The sequence below is a fragment of the Cetorhinus maximus genome, chromosome 3 (genome assembly GCF_964194155.1).
Source record: "Cetorhinus maximus chromosome 3, sCetMax3.hap1.1, whole genome shotgun sequence".
In the NCBI taxonomy this organism is placed as follows: Eukaryota; Metazoa; Chordata; class Chondrichthyes; order Lamniformes; family Cetorhinidae; genus Cetorhinus; species Cetorhinus maximus.
Genome location: NC_135881.1, coordinates 135,300,104 through 135,321,528, shown reverse-complemented (window position 1 = coordinate 135,321,528; position 21,425 = coordinate 135,300,104). Strand labels below are relative to the sequence as shown.

The 21,425-nt window shown below is 43.8% G+C and overlaps 1 long non-coding RNA gene across 3 annotated transcripts in view; it reads left to right on the top strand.

The window, feature by feature from the left end:
• Window positions 1-21,425, top strand: part of LOC144678925 (uncharacterized) — a 64,348-nt gene that overhangs the window by 24,137 nt on the left and 18,786 nt on the right. Inside the window, exon 4 of one of the 3 annotated variants that reach the window (XR_013576218.1) lies at window positions 147-833. The exons of the other annotated variants lie outside the window; for them this stretch is intronic. This is a non-coding gene — a long non-coding RNA (uncharacterized LOC144678925). Of the gene's footprint in view, window positions 1-146; window positions 834-21,425 lie in introns of those variants that run through there. 3 annotated transcript variants of the gene reach the window in all.

Sequence of the window (21,425 nt, the reverse complement as noted above, 5' to 3'; positions counted from 1 at the left end):
TTTGTGTCTTATGCACTTTCTCAACTCCCAGCTTACTCTCATCTGCCTATCTGGCATGATAAGAAGGCTACAAATGTTGTGACCATTGACCCATCATTCCCCACTTCCCTCATACCAACTTTCCCCTTCTGAATTCCTGCTTTTAGACAACTGAAAACAGCCACAGAAGCTCCTAGAGGAGGAATGAGAGCAACAGCACAGCACTAATGAAGAGGCCCTGTCGCACAGGCCACCAGCTCAGATACTGCCACTGCTTGTACCTTGGAGGCCAGTATGGAGTTGGGGGTCAGCAAATGCTAAGTGACCTGCAACCAGGGCAGAGGTAAAGGATAGTTCATCACAGAATTTTACAGAATCACAGAATTTTAATGGCACAGATCTGGCACATGGATGAGGTGGAAGACCAGTACCACTGCAGAGGGATCAGCTGAGGACATCAGTGGGGCAGCATGCTGGATAGCGAGGTGCTGGTAACCTGCCAGACAGCTTCCTGTCACTGTCAAAGGGCATGGAGGGATCTGGCTCCAACTTGGCAGAGGGCATGATGCAGAGTTTGCCTTATCTGCAGTCCCTGCTCCAAATCCCTGTCATCCTACAAACCCAGAGACACTGCCACTAATGCTCCATTTTGCAGCCTTTGTGTAGACAGATCATCTACTCCTCTTGCACCACCCTCCTCATGAGGTTGTAGCAATACTCTCTGGCAAATCCAGGAATTCATCAAAACGCCTTCGAAAACATTCAACAGTACATCAAGACACTTTGCAATAGAAAAAGTTCAAAAACATATATTACCTGCAATTAATATGCACCTGTCCCTTTGAATAAAGCTAGTGCAGCACCCATCTTGCAGCTTCATGCTTGTTCTTTCTTGAGTGAATAACAAAATTTGGTGCCTGTACATTTGTTGCCCAAATTTGGGATCCTGACATCAAATCTGCCAGTTGAGCTGTGTGATGCCAGGATAGCAACAAGTAAACATCATCTGGCACTGGCAGGGGACAGTACTGTGTGCACCCATATCTTTAAAGAACTCCATGGGGGTGACACATGAAAATTGGCGCAAGGCTGCCATAGTGTTACTGCAGGTGGAGCTATGCAAGGCAATTTCATGTTACCATTGCCTCTTTCTTCAGAGTACAATGATTTCCTCTTGGCAACAAAATGAACCAAAAGTCAGAATTGAAAGCATTTATGAACTTAGTCAATAAATGTTACATTTTCTTTACATCCAAAATAACCATTTGATCATAGGGCCCAGATTTTTGCTTTGACGGAGACTCTCTGTCAGGGCGAAAATAGTGGAAGTGACCGAAAATTATAGGTCCTGCCCCCGAACCTGGTAATTCCCATTTTTATGGGGGCGGGAATGGAGGCACAGTACATTTTATGCATGCGCATTTTACAGAGGCAGCTGGTCATTTAAATCATCAGCTGCCTCCGCTCAAGTGGGATTGTGAAACCCAAAGTATGCAGATTAGACCTGGTAAGAACTGATCTGAACTTTATGGATTTGTTTGGATAGCTAGGGTACACCTTTGAAAAGGTAAGGTACCCCTTTGGATCTAGTCTCAGGACACCTTTGGGGAGGTCAGATGTCCTTTGGTGGAGGTAGGTTCCCTTTGGGGTAGGTCAGGTGCTCTTTGGGGTAGGTCAGGTGCCCTTTGGGGAAGGTCAGGTGCCCTTTGGAATTGTTAAAAGTAGGTTTGAATGTGCATAAAAAGCGTGTAAACTCATTACTGTCAAGCTCATGGAACTGTCAATAGACCTTTCAAAATCAACTATCAAAGTGTCAAGAGGACCTATCAAAGGGAGCTGTCAAAAGTGTCAAGACAAACCATGTAAGGTCAATCTGTCAAGGCACTTAAAATCCTGTTCTTTAAATTTTTGAAAAAATGTCTTCAGTGTTTAAAAAAAAATTGCTTGCTATTTCACTCTGTCTGTTGACATAAGCCTGAGGGTTCCCATTACTGGATTAGTGCTGCATGACTGATTTTGCAACCATCCATTATCAGTAGGGTGTCTGCCACTTCACAGTTTCATTGACAGCTACAAGTGGTCATAGACCCTTTGATGATATTTTCCAAGAAGACTTTGAAAACCCCGGGAGTTTCCTCGTAAATGAGGCCGGAGATCCGTTTAACGCCTCCACGACGAGTGAGGTGGCAAATGGCAGGTTTAGCGATTCCCTGGATATTATCTCGCAGGACTTTCTGGTGCTGTTTAGCACCCTCTTTACCGAGACCTTTGTCGCCTTTGCCGCTACCGGACATCACACCTGGAGACAAAGTCTTGTAATAGACCCTTTGATGTGGGACTATGAATTCAAATACTTGTTTTTATAAGGGATTGTGCACTTGAATTCAATGTTTGTTGTTATAGGCTTTATTTAGTTGAAAGAAAGGAAATGTCTTAAATTGTTTTTTATGAATGAGAGTGTTTTTTTCAATATAATGAAGTTTACAATAGATACTTAGAATTTATTTTTCAGAACTTCATTTTACCTCATTTCCGCATGAGTCCTGAGATATGTCCATGGAGGATACTGGTGAGTTAGCATGATAGGCGTAAGGGCAATGAGTGGTGGGTGGGGGGGCATGGGTTGGCACGAAGTTGGCATAGGGGCTAAAAAGGGCCATGAGGGTGGATGGAGGGGCATAGGTTGGTCATGGAGTGTATGAGGGGCCATGGGGGTTGGGTGGCGAGCATGATGTGACATGGAGGGTATGAGGGGCCATGGGGGCTAGGTGAGGACCATGAAGTGGCATGGAGGATATGAGGGGCCATGGGGGCTGGGTGGAGGTGCATAGGTTCACACGGAGGGGCTATGGGAGTTGGATGGGAAGGCATGAGATGGCATGAATGGGCATGGGAGTTTATGGGATGAGGGGAGTGAGAGGTGAGAGCTGGAGAGATGCTTCATGTTTTGTTCTTTATTTTTAGATTTTGGACACAATGCCAGGCCCTTGAGGCAGACCTTATGCCCAGCCCACCTCCACCCTTGGCAGTCTCCTCTGTTCTTCCGTGGTTACCTGCCCTGTCTTCTAATCCAGCCCGCCCCTCCCAGACTGAAAATCCAACGCCTGGGTAGCCATTTTTAAAGATTGGGTTTGTGGAGCCGAGAGTTCTCCTGTCTCTGCGCATTCGACCTAGGAGCATAAATCCAGGCTTATTTTTGAACTTCCCAATTAGCTTAGTGTGGACTCATACCTGGACTTCTAACTGGTTCGGTGTTTTCATTGCGAGGAACAATCAACCAGATTGTACTGTAATTTGGAAAAAAGTCACCTTCCTTTCAATCGCCAAGTGAATTTTATTTTTCCATCTGCACAGTCAGCCCAGCAAATGTATGAAAAGAAAGAGGCAAGTTGTAATTTAACTCCAAGGAACTACCAGCAGCTTCAAATGCCATCATCACAAGCACTGCTTCAGTCCTATATTGTTCCTTGATCCTTGTCCTTGCTATTTTTCATTCCTAAGCCTCCCAAACTCTTGCCTAACCTTACCTTCACCTCACTTCCTTCTCTTCCTTCCACTTGCTTGCCTGGGACTCCTGCTCTCTTACAGGCCATTAATTTCCATTCTTTCTCCACTCTGCCATATACCTGTCTCTTCTACTTGTTCTGCAAAGAATACCACAGGAAATATGCTAATAGATACAAAAGAAAAGAAAGGACCTGCATTTATGTAGCCCCTTTCATGACCTCAGGATGTCCAATGTGCTTTGAAGCCATTAAATACTTTTGAAATGTAGTCACTTTTGTATAGTAGGGGAATGTGGCAGCTAATGCGTAATGTGTGCACAGCAAGGTCCCATAAACAGCAAGGAGCCACATGCTAAGTTAAGCTGTTTTGATGATGTGGGTTCAGGGATAAATGTTGGTCAAGTCATCAGGTAGAATTCCCCTGCTGTTTTTTGAATAGTGCCATGGGATTTTTCACATCCAATTGAAAGGGCAGACCTCATCCAAAAGACAGTCCATGCAACATTACAAGGTAACAAATACTCTAGAGCAGGCAATTTCAAGGTCATAATCTCGTGATGGAATTCAGACAACATGAACTGCTCAAACTCTCTTATGATTTATGCCATCATCTTAAATCCATGATCAGACTGTTCCTTTGAAATCAATCTCAGCTGTCTATTTTTCTCTTTTTATTAGAAATAAATTGGTCCTCATGTCACCAATTAGACAGCTTGCAACCAGTAATGATATTTTTTATTGTATCTGACGCCGCTTGGTCAATTCAACTGCTAATGTTATTTTAGCAATATTTTCCATTTGTGTTACCATAAACTTTGCAGTTTGAACCCAGAATGTTTTGGTAAGCACATATGAAACAATAACTATTCCCAGTAAATATCTGAGAGCACAGCAGTCTATAAACATACTTTAAAATAAAATCACCTACAAAGTTTGAACATTTTTTCTCATCGGCTCTCACATCTCCATAACATTCAGTTACTGTTTCCTGGCACAGGAAAAGCCCCATGATACTGAAGTTATAAATAATTTACAGATATGTGACAATTGGCAATGCAGGCATGAAAGTACTTTTATCACTGACTTCATTGCGCTTTATTACAATGTGGTATTATGTAAATGTATGACCATAATTGAAAAAGGGGCAAGGAAAGTAAAATTTCTAATGTTTATACATGAGTCACTGTTAATTAGGTAAACAGCAGAAATATTAGGTGGCACAGAAATGCTCTTGATATCCCTTATTGTCCCTCTATTTCAAAGCAAAAACACGTCATCAAAAAACATTATACATGCCTGCCTTCCATTAGGTTTTGTTCAGTTTTCTTCCTTCCTTTCCTGAAGTCAATAATACACTCGGGAGTAGAATTCCACAGATGCTGCCATACTGCAGTAAAGCACACAGTGACCCTTCATTCTGTATGAGTCAAGACAGTGAATGCCAGCAGACTAGCTCTATTATCATCCTCATGTAATACTTTCAGCAAAGATCATTAGCTAATTTTTAACTCCTCCAGGCAGGGGGTTGGGAAGGGAAGCTGAGGTTAGTTTTAATGTGTAATCTATTGTAAGGTGTTGGGCATTGTCCAGTAAGCTTATTAAGATGATCATAGTCTTATGTAGTTCAACAGTAAGTATTTATTAACTACCAGAAACTACATACATGGGTGCAATAAAGGTCCAAGCTAGGAGCTGTCTCCTTGCTTGCTTCTACTCACGGCTCTGTCCAACACTACACTGACCCCTCATGTGTTCTCGTACATCACTGTGCGGGTGGTATTGTACCCAGTCCCACGTTAACCCTTTATGTTCCTGACCCTTATACTAGACCTCCCCAGAAGTCTTTATTCAACATATTTATACCAATTTACCCCATGTAAATACATAATTACTACTACCCCATCTTCCCCCTTCAAGTCTCTGAGTTCATAGTTTCAGGCAGCCTGGAGGCCTTACAACCCTTCCACATGTTGTTCTCAGTATCATTGGAGGAGTGGTAGGCTCTGTCACTGCAGGTAAACTTTGTTGAATCGGAGGTTGTTCTGGCATCTGGGTGCCTTCCTCAATTTGGAGGCTTCTCCTGTTTCTCCTCACTGTACCACCTGGGGTGCCAACTGGGCATGATCTGGGCTGGTCATCATCTTTCTGGATGACAATGCCCTCTCTCTTGTGGTCTTTAATCCAGACCTTGTTGTTCTTTTGTAGTGGTGGCAAATGTCTTGTAGGTGGAAGCCAGCTTCTGCCTGTAGGACTGCTCTCTATCTTGAATGTCCTAGTAATCCTTGCTTACCAACCCTGGTGTTAGTTTTCTTCAGCAGGATTGGGAGTTGTATGTAGAGTTTTCTGCCCATCAGGAGTTTGGATTGGGCTAGGCTGCATTGTAACGGGTGGGCCGTTTGCTGTTTGAAAGTCTTTGTTCTTTTTTAGGAGGGCTTTTATAGTGCGGACCCCTCTTTTGGCCTCCTTGTTTGGCTGTGGGTATCTTGGGGAGCTGGTACGGTGTTGGATGCCGGGTGTGATGGCAAATTGGGTGAATTACTCATTTGAAAATTGTGGGCCGTTATCGGACACAATCTTTTCCGGATACTGTGGCTTGTTAACCTCTTCTTTAGCACTTTAACTACTAAGTCTTGGTTGTCGTGTACGATGGCTTCACCTCAATCCATCTGGAAAAGTAATTGATGGCCAGCGTGTCCCATGGTCTGGTAGGCAACTGTGTGGGGATGAGGGGCACCCTTTAGTCTTGCTTGTGCAGCATTCACTACCATGTCCTCAATTGTCCTGGAATTGCCTGGCCACCAGACAGCAGAATGGGCCTGTGCCCTGCACTTAGTGATGCCCAAGTGGCCCTGGTGTATTTTGTTTGGAGCATCTCCAGGGGCTGAAGGGAAACTGGGATGACCAACCGCTCATTGTGGAGCAGGAGATCATCAGTGACAGTAAAATGTTTTTGTTTTTCTAACCAAACTTTCATGGTACCACTGCTTGGTCTCTGTCGTGGCCATCGTTGGTGGCAGTAACAGTGGATGTGGGCACTTTCCTCATCTCGCATTTGTTCCTGCGAATCTGTTGGAGTGTACTTGTGGTTGCCAGCAGGTGTCGCCATGTCAATTGGCAGTATGCTTCAAGCTCCTCAATCAGACTGACGTCCTGATTTGTTGGAAAGTCTACTGTGGCCCTGGAAAGTGTGTCTGTCATTGTTTGTTTTTTGCCCTGGATGTATACCATCTCATAGGCAAGCCTCATGAGACGAGGCTGAATCTCTAAATTCTGGGAGGCATCTTTGTCAGTTCCTTCTCATCTAGCAATGAGACCTGTGGTTTATGGTCTGTTTCAATTGTGACCTTTAGGCCAATGATGTAGTCTGAAAATTTCTCGCAACTGTGAGGGCTTCCTTTTCGATAATGATGTATTGTGTCTCAGTATCCAACAGTCCTCTGGAAGTGAAGTGCACAGGTTAGCGACTTCCATTCAGTTGCTCTTGAAATAGGACCACTCCAAGGCCTGTGGATGAAGCATCTGCTGCTATACTGGTGGGCAGGGACATGTCATGGTGGGCCAGAATGTCAGTTGAGAGCAACATTGCTTTGGTATGAGTGAATGCTTGCTCCATGTGTGTCCCAGAACAATGGCTAGTCTTTCTTAAGTTGATGTCTCAAAGTTTCTGCAACCTGTGCCAGATTTGGTAAGAATTTTGCCAATTGGTTCCCCATCCCCAGGAATCCCTGGAGGTCCAGAATCAAGGATTGGATTGGGAATAGCTTTAGCTTTCCGTGAGTCCGCAATGATGCCTTTATTGTTGACGATGTCTCCCTGGAACCAAATTGATGTCTTGGAGAACTCACATTTCTCATTCAGCATCAGCCCTGCTTCCTGCAGTTGTAGGACTGCTGTGAGTCTTTTGTCTTGTTCCTCCACAGTTGTGCCATGAACCAAAACATTGTCTATATGGCAGATGAAACCCTGTAGATCTTGCAATGTGGCTGACATCGTATGTCGAAATATTTCCAGTGCTGAGGTGATTCCAAACAGAAGGCAGTTGAAGCAGAATCTGCCAAAGTGGGTAATGAATGCGGTCAGCAACCTGGACTCTTCATCTAGGGGAAGTTGCCAAAAGCTGCTGTTGGTGTTGAATTTTGAAAACATCGTGCTCACGCTTTCATCCACTGAGGACATTGGGTGTTCTTCTCTGGCTACGGCTTTGTTCGGCTGTGTCAAGTCAACGTGAATACGGATGAACCCATTTGGTTTTGGTACTGGGGCCATCCTGGAACAACATGTGGTTGATTGTGTGACTGGGGAGGTGACTCCCATGTTTGTCATCTTGTCCAGCTGCTGCAGCACTTGTTTCATGAGTGGGCAGGGAATCTTTTGTGGCGTGAATAGGCACATTGGTTCAGTGTCTTCCCTCGGTGTGACCTTGTATGCGTTTTTCAGTCACTCCGAACTTGTAAACAGCTTCAGGAATTCTTTTTTATACTTGGAGCCAGCTCCTTGGTGACTGACCTTGTCAATTTTTTGCAAAAAGTTAAAGTCAGCGCAGGCTTTGTGGCTGAACAGTGAACAGTCCTGGTTGTGGACCATGAACAGGGTCTCTAGGATTCTTTTGTCTTTGTACCTGGGTGTCACCTGTAGAGTACCTTTCACCGGGAGTATGATGCCTCATGCTTCGTACAGGTGCATTGTGGGTGGCATCAACTGTTGGGTCACCAGCCAGGTTCCCTGTCTGATAGGAACATAACACTGCCTCCTGTGTCCAATTTAAAGTTTGTGAGATGGTCATTAACCGAGATGCTTGCATTCCAGGACAAAAATCCAGCATCTTTGACCTCAACCAAGAAGCATGGTTGTGTGTCCTTCTGGTGTGCTGTCTTGCCCTTGTGAATCCTCTTAGGATCTTCTGCACGTTTTGATGTTTTGGCCTTGCACAGCTTTCTGAAGTGTCCATGTGATTACATTGAAGAGCACTGGGGTGAAATTGCCGGACATTGTTCACAACTATGGGGGCGCTTTGCTCCACAACGTTGGCATAGTTGCTCTACTGGTTGGTTAGGGCATTGCTTCCCTTGGCCTGGAGTGTCCCTGTTTCTGTGCTGTTTAACTAATTTACAATGGGGTTTACTTTCTCCCCTTAATCCAGATCTGTGCTGCAAACAAATTTTAGATTGCCTGGCAATCTAGATGGCCTTCTCAAGGATTAGATCTTCCTTCGCTTGAAGCCTGAATATCTGAGAGTACATTGTCTGCTGCTCCTACAATTATTCTATCCTTGATTATCTGAGATTTCAGGTCACCATAATCACAGCCTTCAGCCATTCTGTACAGCTCATTAATGAAGGAGTCGACAGGTTCTCCTGACTGCTGGACACGTTTATTAAGTGTAACCCTTTCAAGGATTTTGTTAATTCTGAGGGAAAAATAAGCATTGAATGGTTTTAAAACTTCATCAAATTTTGCAGATGATTTGTTGATTCTTTGTCCAGCTATTATATCATTGGCTTTTGCGCCTACCAAATAAAGCAATGTGTTGTTCAGCTTCTGTCTTTTTATCTAGACCTTAAACAATTATGTATCTAAGGAATCTCTTTCTCCTAAGTCCCTAATCTTGTGATTGATTTGGGCCTTGGATCAGCCCAAATTGATCTGGAAGGGCTGAGTTCTAATCCATGTTTAAAATTTTTTAATTGCAGGTTTAGCTTTAAGAGGTTTCCGAAAATCCAAGATTGTGCTGCACAAAGGGTTTCCCCACGCTTTCTGGATTTGGTGGGCTCCTGCAGTAATGGCGTTCGTGATCTCAGCATTTAAATTTTATCAACAATGGCTGCCTGGATCAACTGGTTAGAGTTTTCCCTACTTTAGCGCAATGTTCTCGGGTCTTGGATGCATCAAACCCTGGCTTTTGCTGGATTCCTAAAGCTGCCTACTCAGTCATGACTATGTTTTAATTAACTATTATTATTTGCTTTTTTCAGGGAGAGCGAAGCCACCATGTGTTCAGGTGCCAACTCGGGAATTGGGTTTCTGGGACTGCAATTTAAATGCCTATTTCTGACCACTGCAGCATTTAACTTTTTTCAGGACTTGTATTCTCCAGGAATTTTAAATTTCGAGCTCACCCCTGCTAGGTCTGCTAAAACTGCACACTCTGGGAATTGAAGCTGGACTTCCATGGGATTCATTGGAGCCTTCTACTGCACTGAAGAATTTAATTTCTGCATTCAGCTTCCAAGCCTTTCTTTGGAACTTTTCTCTTACATCACTAAGTTCGTTCCAAGTTAACCCTTAATGTGCCAGACCCTTATTCTACAAAATTCCCTCTATGACTGAGATCAGCTAACTGGGAACAGGCTGGAGACTAAACCAGTTAATATTTTGATCTGTGTGGATCAATTTCATACTTGGCAGTACAATAACTTACTAAGCCATCAGAAGAGTCTTTCCAACAGTTTTACCATTACCTCTTGTCTTATCTTTCTAGTTATATCTGGTTAAATTTAATGGCTACTTTTTATCTCAGCAGTTAGAGAGATTACAAAAAAAATTCCAAACTTGGGTACTTTTAAAAACTTTCTTAAATCCATTGTAAACTAGTCCACTCTGTGAATGTGATTGCAAATGAATTATTGGAAAGAGAGTCAAAATTTTGGGATAGAGTTTAATTAGCGATGGTAGAATAAGATTTTTAAAAAACAAGATAATTTTAAACAACCTGTCCAGTGAGCAGCTGCAACAATAGGGGGACCTAGTCCAAAGTTAGAGGGCAAATAATTGCCTCATGTAGCACTGCCAAGGGCTTGGGCAGCTTTTCACTTGTGGCCTCACAGTGTCCTTGAAAGGAAAGAAAGACGTGCATTTATTTATCACTTTTTACAACCACAGGATATCCCAAAGCACTTTGCAGCCAGTGAAGTACCTTTGAGGTGTAGTCACTGTTGTAATGACCAGGTAATCTGTTTTTGTGATGTTGATTGAGGGATATATATTGGCCAGGACCTAAGAGGGTAGATGGGGCCTCAGATTAACATCTAATCTGAAAGGTAGCACCTTCGGCAGTGCAGCATTCCCTCAGTGCTGCACTGGAGTGTCAGCTTTTATATTTGCTGCACAAATCCTGGAGTGGAACTTGAATCTGGAAACTTCCAACATGAGAGTGCTGCCAACTGTGCAGATGTGTCTCCTGCATATGCAGGAAGTTGTTGATTTGGCTCAACCGCCTGAGGCGATGCCAGGATCCCGAATTTGAATAACAAATGTGCAGGTAACAAATTTATTGTTCACTCAAGAAATGAAACAAGCATGAAGCCACAAGACGGGCTCCGCACTAGTGTTATTTAAAAGGCCAGGCACCTTAATTGCAGGTGGCCGAAGGGCCTTTTTCTGTGCTGTATACCTCGGACTCTGACTAACTCTGAAGTAATTTTTTTGGACCTTTTCTATTGCAAAGTTTCTGGAAGTACTTTGGAGGTGTTTTGGTGAATTCCTGGATTTGCTGAAGAATATTGTCTCATCCTCACAGGGTGGCAGCTAGGGGGCAGCAGTGACAGTGCTTTCAGGTCTGCACAACAGGGGGAGGGAACAGAAGCTGCAGAGAGAACAAGCTCCCCATAATGCCCCCTGCTTACTTGGAGCCTGACTCCTCCATGCTTCTTGACATTGACAGGAGGCTGTCTGGTAGCATAGGCAATGCACTCAGCATCTCAGTACGCATGCTCATGCGGCACTCTCCTGTACGCCGCCCCATCAAAGTCCTCACCTGAGTCCTCTGATGAGCTGGCACATGAACCATTCTTTACCCCTGGCCTGATTGCAGATCAGTCATGACTAGTGACTCCCCATTTACTGATCCCAACTCTATGCTTGCCCCAAAGGTACATGCAGTGCGAGGATCAGATCAAGTGATGGGCCTTTTTAATTAGTGCTGATTATTGTCCTCTGTTCTCCTTCTGGGTCTCCTCTGGCAGGACAGGTGGCAGTTCTTAGTTGTCTGAAAGAAGAAACTCAGAAAGGGAAGGTTGGTACAATGGAAGTGGGGAGCATAATCTGCAGCTCATTTATCATGTCAGATCTCAGGACAAGACTGTGCTGGGAGTTGAGAAGAAGCATAAGCAGGAATATACCATCCTCCTCAATGTCCTGAACAATGTTGGATGGCATGGGTCCTTTTGCAGTTAGGCCCATGATGTGGACAATCATCTCCTTTGTGGGGCTCAGGAGACACATGCATATTTGTCTCTTGCCAGTTCCACTCTGCTCCCTTCTATTGTATACCACATTGTCCCATAAGAGAAAGAGCAAAACATTGTGTTGCACTGTGTTTGAGTGATGTGCCTGCCACAGAAGAATAGCTAGAGGTATGTGGTGTAGCAAGAGATGGTTGTGAAGTTGGAAGTATTAGTAGATGTGTGAGGGTGATGTGGACGATATGGATGTTAGGCATCAGTCCTGAGTGCTGGGACTGAAGCTGGGTGCCTGAAGGGGTTGTGGTACATTGAACAGTGTGAGAGGCTGGCATTATGGTAGGTAGGAGATGTCACATAAAAATGCATTCACTCACCTTGACCACCCACTCAAGGTCATTTGACTTCTTGTGGCACTACTTCAGGCTCTGGGGTCCAGACTCCAGGATTTGATTTCTTTGGCTATTTGCTCCCACTCCCTTCTGCATGTGATCCTTGAGGGCTTTCTGGCTCCCCACGAAATGATGGTATCTCTCCTTCTGCCTACCTCGACCACTGATGGCTTCAGTGCTACCCTGAAACCTTCTGTCCATGCTGGTGTTCACTTTGAAATAATCCACATTGTAGGGTACAGCCTGCTTTTAAGTGAGCAGGCTGCTATACCATGTTATCAGCAGACAGTGCTGCTGGTCCCCCCTGCTGTGGGCTGAGGCCTCAGGTAGTTTGGAGGACAGAGAAGCAATGCTGGACAAAAAATAAAAAATACCTGGAAAAACTCAGCAGGTCTGGCAGCACCGGCGGAGAAGAGTACAGTTGACGTTTCGAGTCCTCATGACCCTTCAACAGAACTAAGTAAAAATAGGAAAAGGGTGCTGGAGCCGCTCGGGTCAATGCCACAATCATGCAGATGTGATTGGTACAGAAAAAAAAACTTTGGTTATCACCTCAATCTGGACAGACATGGGCTGATTGTAAATTGTGACCCCCATGCCCAAGAACCAGGGCAACCCAATTTTTAGTGTGGTGTCATTTTCTGATTCAGTGCTTATAAAATTAGTACACCATACTCTTGCCAAATCATGGATCTGATTTGGACAATCTTGCATTGAGTGCAGATCAATGCTAACAGTATAAGGATTTACGGTGCACGCTGATAATACGTTGATAACAAACCTCCACCGCCCCCAAGATAGGCTAAATTGTCAATGACAATTACTGAGCAAGAGACAAAACTCAACTGACCTCTATTGAATCATAAATCATCTAAAATTAGTGGAAATTCAGAGATCTGTTTTGAACCATTCTTCTAAAAGAAACTGGTAGCCTGAAGGAGCATGATGGATCCAGGAACTTAGTTTAATTAGAGGATATTCAGAGATGATCAAGGAAGGCTGAGTGGGAAAGTAGAGTTGATTTCATGTAAGGGGCAAGTGAAAGTGCAGAGTTCCCACGGGACACAGCCTGTACCTGATCTTTAAGGAGGTGTTTAGAAGAAGTTTAGGATAATTTGCTCTTTGATTTCTTTTGCCTCCCAAAGAGAAGAATCAATGGCTACTCTAAATGATCAAGACTGAGAGCTTGTTATGCGAAGAATCAGAAGTGGGAGCTACGCTTGCTGGAAAAGACATTAGAATAAAAAAGTCAGGGGACATTTTCACAAAACAAAACAGGAAAAAGTTAAAGCATGTGATTTCTTGGTGAATGTCTGTGATAGCAGGAAATTTGTGGGAGGAAATTCAAAACTAACGTGGAAAATAATCAAATTGGGAGGTTAACTTCAGCCCTAATTGGCAAGTGTTCAAACTATTGTGCAGTAAAATCTGCGAGCACTTCCTCTTCTGGGTGATATGACGAAGCGGATATCATCAAAATCTCACATACTGTGTTTTCAATCATGATAATAAAGGTGACACCAAGTAAAAATCGGCTGCTGCCCAACAAAGAAGGGAAAATTGGAAGGCAAGGGCACCCCAAACTACTTATATGTACACCCCAACATCTGATTATAGAGCAATATAGGAAAGAGGAGGAAAAGTAGAAAACATTTCATGAACAAACATAACAGAGAGGCATTGGAGTTAGACAGTCATGGAAAACAATAGGAGTTGGTGGTTTAGCTTCCTAAGATTTGTGGCTTGCTGACAGATCTATTCTCTGTAAGTATCATAATATTTAATAACAGAAAAAAATAATCAATATACCCACAGTTGAAAGCTGTTTCCTAACAAGACTAACTGAACAATAAAATAATACATGTATCCTAGCCGTCTCTACTCACTTTGCTCACTCTTTTGGCCAACTGGGAGTTTCAGATATAAGTAGTGGAGTATTGGACAAGACTATAAAGGGGGACAATAAACAATGATTCTTTCTTAGAGAACTGAAAGGCAAAGCAATCTATTTTAAATATTTTTATCTTATGTGAATTAAAGGAATTTTTTGTGACATTTTGTAAAGAGGCAAATTTTAAAGGATCTATGATTTTGATTGTTGTAAAAAAAAAATCACAATGCATGTCTAGGGCAGAACTTTCACCTCAGTGGGCGAGAGTGCGCCCGACCCGCTTGAGCATGAAATAACGTGCGGTGACGTCAGGCAAACGCCCCGACGTCAACGTGCAACTGTGTGATAGGTCAGTCGGCAGGCATGCGCAGGAATTGGCAGCACGCCCGCCGACAATTAGAAGGCCATTTAAGGCCATTAAAGTATTAATTAATTTAACATTTTCGCTGCCCGTCCAAATTTATTGTTGGCGGCAGGCAAAAAGGCCTTTTTGGAAACCTCAGCCGTGAGCGGGATGAGATTTCCAACGTTAGATAAAAATAAAATAACATTTTTGAAATTTCATTTATAACATGCCCCTACTCGTGTGACAGAGTCACATGAGGGGACATGTTTCATAACATTTTTCACATCTTTATTATTTTTTTAAAACTCATCTCCCTGAGGCAGCTCTGTGCCGCAGGGATATTTTCAAAGCGCTCACTCGCATACATACGCGAAGGTTGCGCTCGCCCCGCTCACCGCCCGCCCGCACAGCAGCACTGAGCACAGCCACTCGTGTTTCATGCAGGGCAGGCCTTAATTGGCCCGCCAGCATGAAATCACCTTCCAGCCTTGATTGCGGGCGGCGGTTGGCTCCCTGACCACCCCCGCCAAGCCCGCCCGACAAGGGTAAAATTCTTCCCATAATAATTCATTTTGTGCAAGAAGTGACTAGTGTATAGTTTTGGATCAAAGTCACAGCAAAAAAAAATAAACCTGGCAGGTGAAAAATATTATGGATATATGAAATCAAGCAAAAGGAGGGGTAATTCTTTCCTCTTCTGACCTCACATCAATAATTGTCAGGTATGACATCCTTGTCAGGTAACAGCTGTTTCTTAAAGCAAATCTTGTTGCCAACAACAAATGTCCCAAAGTGCTTCACAAAGAACTAATCAATGAAATGGATGCTGAGCAAAAGCAGGAAATATTAGAAGAGATGATCACAAATTTGAAGAAAGAAGTGGTTTTGCAAAGGGATTTAAAGGAGGGAAATGACGAGGTGATTCGGATATAGGTGGCTTTAGTTGGCTGCATCAGTGGTAGAGTAAAGGGAGGAGCAAGCCAGAAAATGTAATTGTATCTGAGAATTTGAGAATGGGTTAGTGGGAGAAAAATTTACAGAAATATGGAGATGAAAGTCCACCAAGCAACTGAAACACAAAGATACAAATTTTAAATTGGAGTGCTGAAGAACCAGAAGCTAATGTAGATCAGCAAATGCAGTGCAGGGAGTTATCACCATCTTGGCATCATGGAGGCATAAGAGGAGGTGATGGGTAAATGGTACTCAGTGTATGATAGGATATGGGTGGCAGAATTATAAATGAATGATGTTTACAGAAGTGGAAGATGGAAGACTGGCCAAGAGAACCTGAAGGTGGGGAAGCTATAAATGAGGGTTTTAGCAGTAGATGGGCTAAGGTAGAGGTGGAGGTACGTGATGTTGCAGAGATTAAAGTTTGCTGTTTTTGGGATAGAGGGCATAAGGAAGTTGAGAAGATCAGCTCAGGGTCAAGAGGAAGACAAGGATGAAATAGTCTGGTTCAACCTGTGGCAGGGGGGATGATGGAGTTGGTGGCAAGCAAATAGAGTTTGTGTTAGGGATAAAAGATGTTTACTTCAATCTTCTCAATATTTAGTCATAAGAAATTATGGATCATCCAATATTGGATTTTGGACAACACAGAAGCAGTGGTAGGGGTAGAAACAGATGATGGAAAAGTTGAGGTGGATGTGATCAATGCACATGTGGAGGCTGATCCTATATCTGTAGCAATCCAACTGAACTAGACAACGGAGGAGAGCCTTTGGGAAAGGATGGTTTGGGTAAACATACAAAAATATTGTCATGCACAGAGGTTGAGGAGGATGAGAAGGGATAATGCACCACAGTCACAGTCACGAAAAATATTGCTCATAACTTTGGTTAACACTGTTTCGGTGCAGTAGGCAGGCCAGAAACATGTTTGGAGAGATTCGAACAGTGAATTGCAGAGAGGCACTGATTCAGGAGAGGACAACATTTTCAAAGACTTCAGAGAGAAAAAGGAAGTTGAAAATGCAATAGTATTTTGCAAGGACAGGTATTTTCAGCTGTAGTTTTGAAATATATCAGTAAAAGAAGACTTGCCTAATCTGAGAGGAGGGAATAGGGATTGGGAGAATAATTGGAAAATAATGAGGAAACTCAGCCAAACGTTTACTTCAATATTTACAAAAAGAACAGTATTGTTCAGGAGGTAAATCCTGGATTGGTTAAAAACAAGGTGAAATATATTAGAATAAATTGAAGGAAAGTATTAGCAAAAATTAGTCAAGCTAAAGGAGAACAAAGTGCTGAGACTTGATGGAATATGTCTGAGGGGCCTGAGGGACATGGGAAAAGATCAAGCAGAGGCCATATATAGTTATACTTCAAGATTTTATTGAGGGATAATTTGCGCTGGAGGAGTGGGGAGTAGTCAATGGAATACCCATTTTCAAAATGAATACGTAGCTAATCTGAATAATTACAGGCAGTTAGTTTAGCACCTGTGGCAAGGAAAATATTGGAATCTTTCGGGCTTAATTTTTATGTGAGATTGGGAGCCCAACAACAGAGTGAAAACGGGATCCTGACTCCATGTCCAAGCTGCATCGCTCTCGTAATGCAATTTTTCAATGTAAATTGGCTGATTGGGCAGGAGGCAAGTTTGGCACCCAATTAGAGGTGCTTTTTAAAATTAATTCATGGGATGTGGCCATCACTGACTAGGCCAGCATTTATTGCCCTTGAGAAGGTGGTGGTGAGCTGCCTTCCTGAAACACTGCAGTGCATGTGGTATAGGTGCACCCACAGTGGTGTTAGTGAGGGAATTCCTGGATTTTCAATCAGCAACAGTGAAGGAATGGCAGTATATTTCCAAGTCAGGATGGTGAGTGGTTTGGAGGGGAACTTCCATGTGGTGGTGTTCCCATCTGTCTGCTGCCCTTGTCCTTCTTGATGGTAGTGGTCGTGGGTTTGAAGGTGCTATCTAAGGAACCTTGGTGAGTTGCTGCCGTGCATCTTGTAGATGGTACACATTGCTACCACTGTGCATCGGTGGTGGAGGGAGTGAATGTTTGTGGATGGGGTGCCAATCAAGCGGGCAGCTTTGTCCTGAATGGTGTCAAGCTTCTTGAGTATTGTTGGAGCTGCACTCATCCAGGCAACTGGAGAGTATTCCATCACACTCCTGCCTTGTGCCTTGTAGATTGTGGACAGGCTTTGGGGAGTCAGGAGGTGAGTTACTTACTGCAGGATTCCTAGCCTCTGACTGCTCTTGTAGCCACAGTATTTTTATATGGCTTGTCTCGTTCAGTTTCTGGTCAATGGTAACCCCCAGGATGTTGACAGTGAGAGATTCAGCTATGGTAATGCCATTGAATGTCAACGGCGATGGTTAGATTCTCTTTTGTTGGAGATGATCATTGCCTGGCACTTGGGTCACGTGAATGTTACTTGCCACTTATCAACCCAAGCTGGATATTGTCCAGGTTTTGCTGCATTTGGACATGGACAGTTTCAGTGTCTGAGGAGTCGCAAATGGTGCTGAACATTGTGCAATCATCAGCGAACATTCCCACTTTTGACCTTATGTCATTGATGAAATAGTTGAAGATGGTTGGGCCTAGGACATTACATTCAGGAACTCCTGCAGTGATGTCCTGGAATTGAGATGATTGACCTCAAATAACCACAACCATCTTCCTTTGTGCTAGGTATGACTCCAACCAGTGGAGAGTTTTCCCCCGATTCCCATTGACTCCAATTTTGCTTGGGCTCCTTGATGCCACACTTGGTCAAATGTGGCCTCGATGCCAAGGGCAGTTGCTCTCACCTCACCTTTGGAGTTCAGCTCCATTGTCCTTGTTTGAATCAAGGCTGCAATTAGGCCAGGAGCTGAGTGACCCGGGTGGAACCCAAACAGCACCTCATGGTTGCCCAGTCTTGAGTTGCTAGATATATTTGAAATCTATCCCATTTGGCACAGTGGTAGTGGCATACAACACTATAGAGGTGTCCTCAATGTGAAGACGGAACTTCATCTCCACAAGGACTATGCAGTGGTCATTCCTAACAATACTGTCATAGATGCATCTGTGGCAAGTAGGTTGTGAGGATGAGGTCAAGTATGTTTTTCCCTCTTGTTGGTTTCCTCACCACCTGCCACAGACCCAGTCTAGCACATATGTCATTTAGGACTCAGCCAATTCAGCCAGTAGTGATGCTACTGAGCTACTCTTGGTGATGGACATTGAAGCCCCCAACCCAGAGTGTATTCTGTGCCCTTGCCACCCTCAATGTTTCCTCCAAGTGATGATCAACATGAAAGTGTACTAATTCATCAGCTGAGTGGGATGTGGTATGTTGTAATCAACAGGAGGTTTCCTTGCCCATGTTTAACCTGATACCATGAGGTTTCTTGGGGTCCGGAGTTGATGTTGAGGACTTCCAGGGCAACTCCTTCCTGACTGTATACCACTGTGCTGTCACCTCTGCTATGTCCTGTCCCACTGGCAGGACAGACCCAGGGATGGTAATGGTGGTGGTGTCTGGGACATTGTCTGTAAGGTATGTTTCCATGAGTTTGACTATGTCAGGCTGTTGCTTGACGAGTCTGTGGGGTAGCTCTCCCAATTTTGGCTCCCAGATGTTAGTAAGGAGGAATTTGCATGAAACCATTGCCGTTGTCGTTTCCGGTGCCTAGGTTGATGCCGGGTGGTCCATCTGGTTCCATTCCTTTTAGACTTCTTAGCAGATTGATACAACTGAGTGGCTTGTTAGGCCATGTCAGAGGCAGTTAAGAGTCAACCACGTTGCTGTGGAGTCACATATAGGCCAGACCAGACCAAGTAAGGACGACAGTTTTCCTTCCCTAAAGGGCATTAGTGAACCAGATGGGTTTTTACGATAATCAGCAATGATTTAACGGTCATCATTAAGACTTCTAATTCCAGATTTTTATTGAATACAAATTTCATCATCTGCCGTGATGGGATTTGAAGCCATGTCCCCGAAGCATTACCCTGGGTCTCTGGATAACTAGTCCAGTGTCAATACCACTATGCCACCACCTCCTGCTGAGCACCTCTAGGAGGCAGGAGTTACCTGCCTGGTGCCAGCAGCAAAGAGAGGTGGCAGTCATGTTGGGGACTGCCGCTACCTTGCCAATTAGAGCAGGTAGCCCCAGGGAAGGCTATGGAGGTGGAACGAGGTGGACAGCAGCCTTGCATGACAAGGTAAGGGCCAGTGCTTGTGCTGGCATTAATTTGGCTCCACAGATTTGTTTCAATGTCAAATGCAAAGACATTTATTTGGGCCCTGTGGTGCACCTGGCAGCTGTGTACTAACATATACAAGACAGTTCGGGCCCACTGGAAAAAAATGAAAATTACATTCAGGAACAGACAGACCCCATCACAAGCTCCTTAAGGAGATTAAGGGGCCATTAATTGTTGGCGAATGTGTTCCTGACTCCCTCCCGCCCATTGGATCTGAGAAAATTCAGACCTGTCCCAGAGACATTGGGACCCTGAGTCAACCTTCTGGACTTCAATTTTCGAAGCTAGGTCCTGACCTTGCAGCCCTTTGAAGATCAAGGCCTTAGAGTCATAGGTTGGAATTTTACAGAGTTGGGGTCAGAAAATCAGGTGGGATGGTGGGTGTGTCTTGCCTGTTGCCTCCTGCCTCTAGTGGCATTTTATCAACAGCAAGGGAGATGGTGGGCAGTACCATTTCCCTTAGACCAATTGAGACCCTTAAGGCCACCTAAAGGTTTAGGGCAGGCAGAGGTGGGTTCACCCCTGACTTTACGTCCAGTGGGCAGGACTGCCACTTCCACATGAAATCCTGGCCATAGTAATTACAACACAGAAGGAGGCCATTCAGCTCATTGAGTCCATGCTGGCTCTCTGCAGAGCAATCCAGTCAGACTCATTCATCCATTCAATCCCCACAGCCTTGTAAATTTATTTCCCTCAAGCGCCCATCCAATTTCCTTTTGAAATCATTCATTGCCTCCACTTCCACCACCTTCAAAGGCAGCACGTTCCAGCTAGTTACCATTCGCTGTGTAAAAAGCTCTTACTCTCAGGCCCACTGCATCTCTTGCCCAAAACACTAGGTCTGTGCCCCCTAGTCGTTCTACCATCAGCGAATGGGAACAGCTCTTCTTTGTCTACCTTATCTAAAACTGTCCTAGTCTTGTACGCCTCTATTAAATCTCCCCTCAATCTTCTTTGCTCCAAGGAGAGCGACCCCACCTCCTCCAATCTAACCTTGTAGCGAAAACCCCTCATCTCTGGAACCATTATGGTAAATCCCTTCTGACTCTCCTAAGGACCCTCATATCCTTCCTAAAGTGTGGTGACCAAAGCTGAACACAATACTCTAGTTGTGGCCTAACAAGAGCTTTATAAAAGTTCAGCATAATTTCTTTGCTTTTGCACTCAAACCTCCATTTATGAAGCCAAGATCCCATATGCTTTGCTAACTGCATTCTCATTATGTCCTGCCACCTTTAAAGATCTATGCAAATAAACCTCCAGTTCACCTTGTCCCTGTACACTCCTTATAACTGTGTAATTTAGTCTATATTAACTGTCCCTAACACTTCTGACAAAATGCATTAAATTCCATCTGCCACTTGCCTGCCCATTCTGCTAATCTGTCTATGTCCTGTTGCAGTCAACTGACATAATCCTCACTGTCAGCCACACCTTCAAGTTTAAAAACAACAACAAATTTTGAAATTTTAGTTTGTATTCCAATATCCAAGCTATTTATATATATTTAAAAAAACAGATGTACTAGCACTGAACCTTGGGAACACCACAGTGTACTAGCCTCCAGCCTGAAAACTAACCATTCACCATGGCTCGCTGTTTTCTGTCCTTAAGCCAATTTTTAACCCAAGCTAACATTGATCCTCCTATTTCATGAGCCTCAATTTTGTACATTAGCTTTTTATGTGTAACTCTGTCAAATGTTTTCTTAAAATCCATATAGATAACATCCATTGCATTCTCTTCATCAAAAAAATCAATTAGATTAGTCAAACACTATTTGCGCTGGCCCTCCTTAATTAACTTAAACTTCTCCAACTTTGTGCTGCTTTTTTCCCTGATTATTGTTTCTAAAGCTTTACCCACCACTAATATCAAACTTTAATTAAATATAAAATTATTAAATATC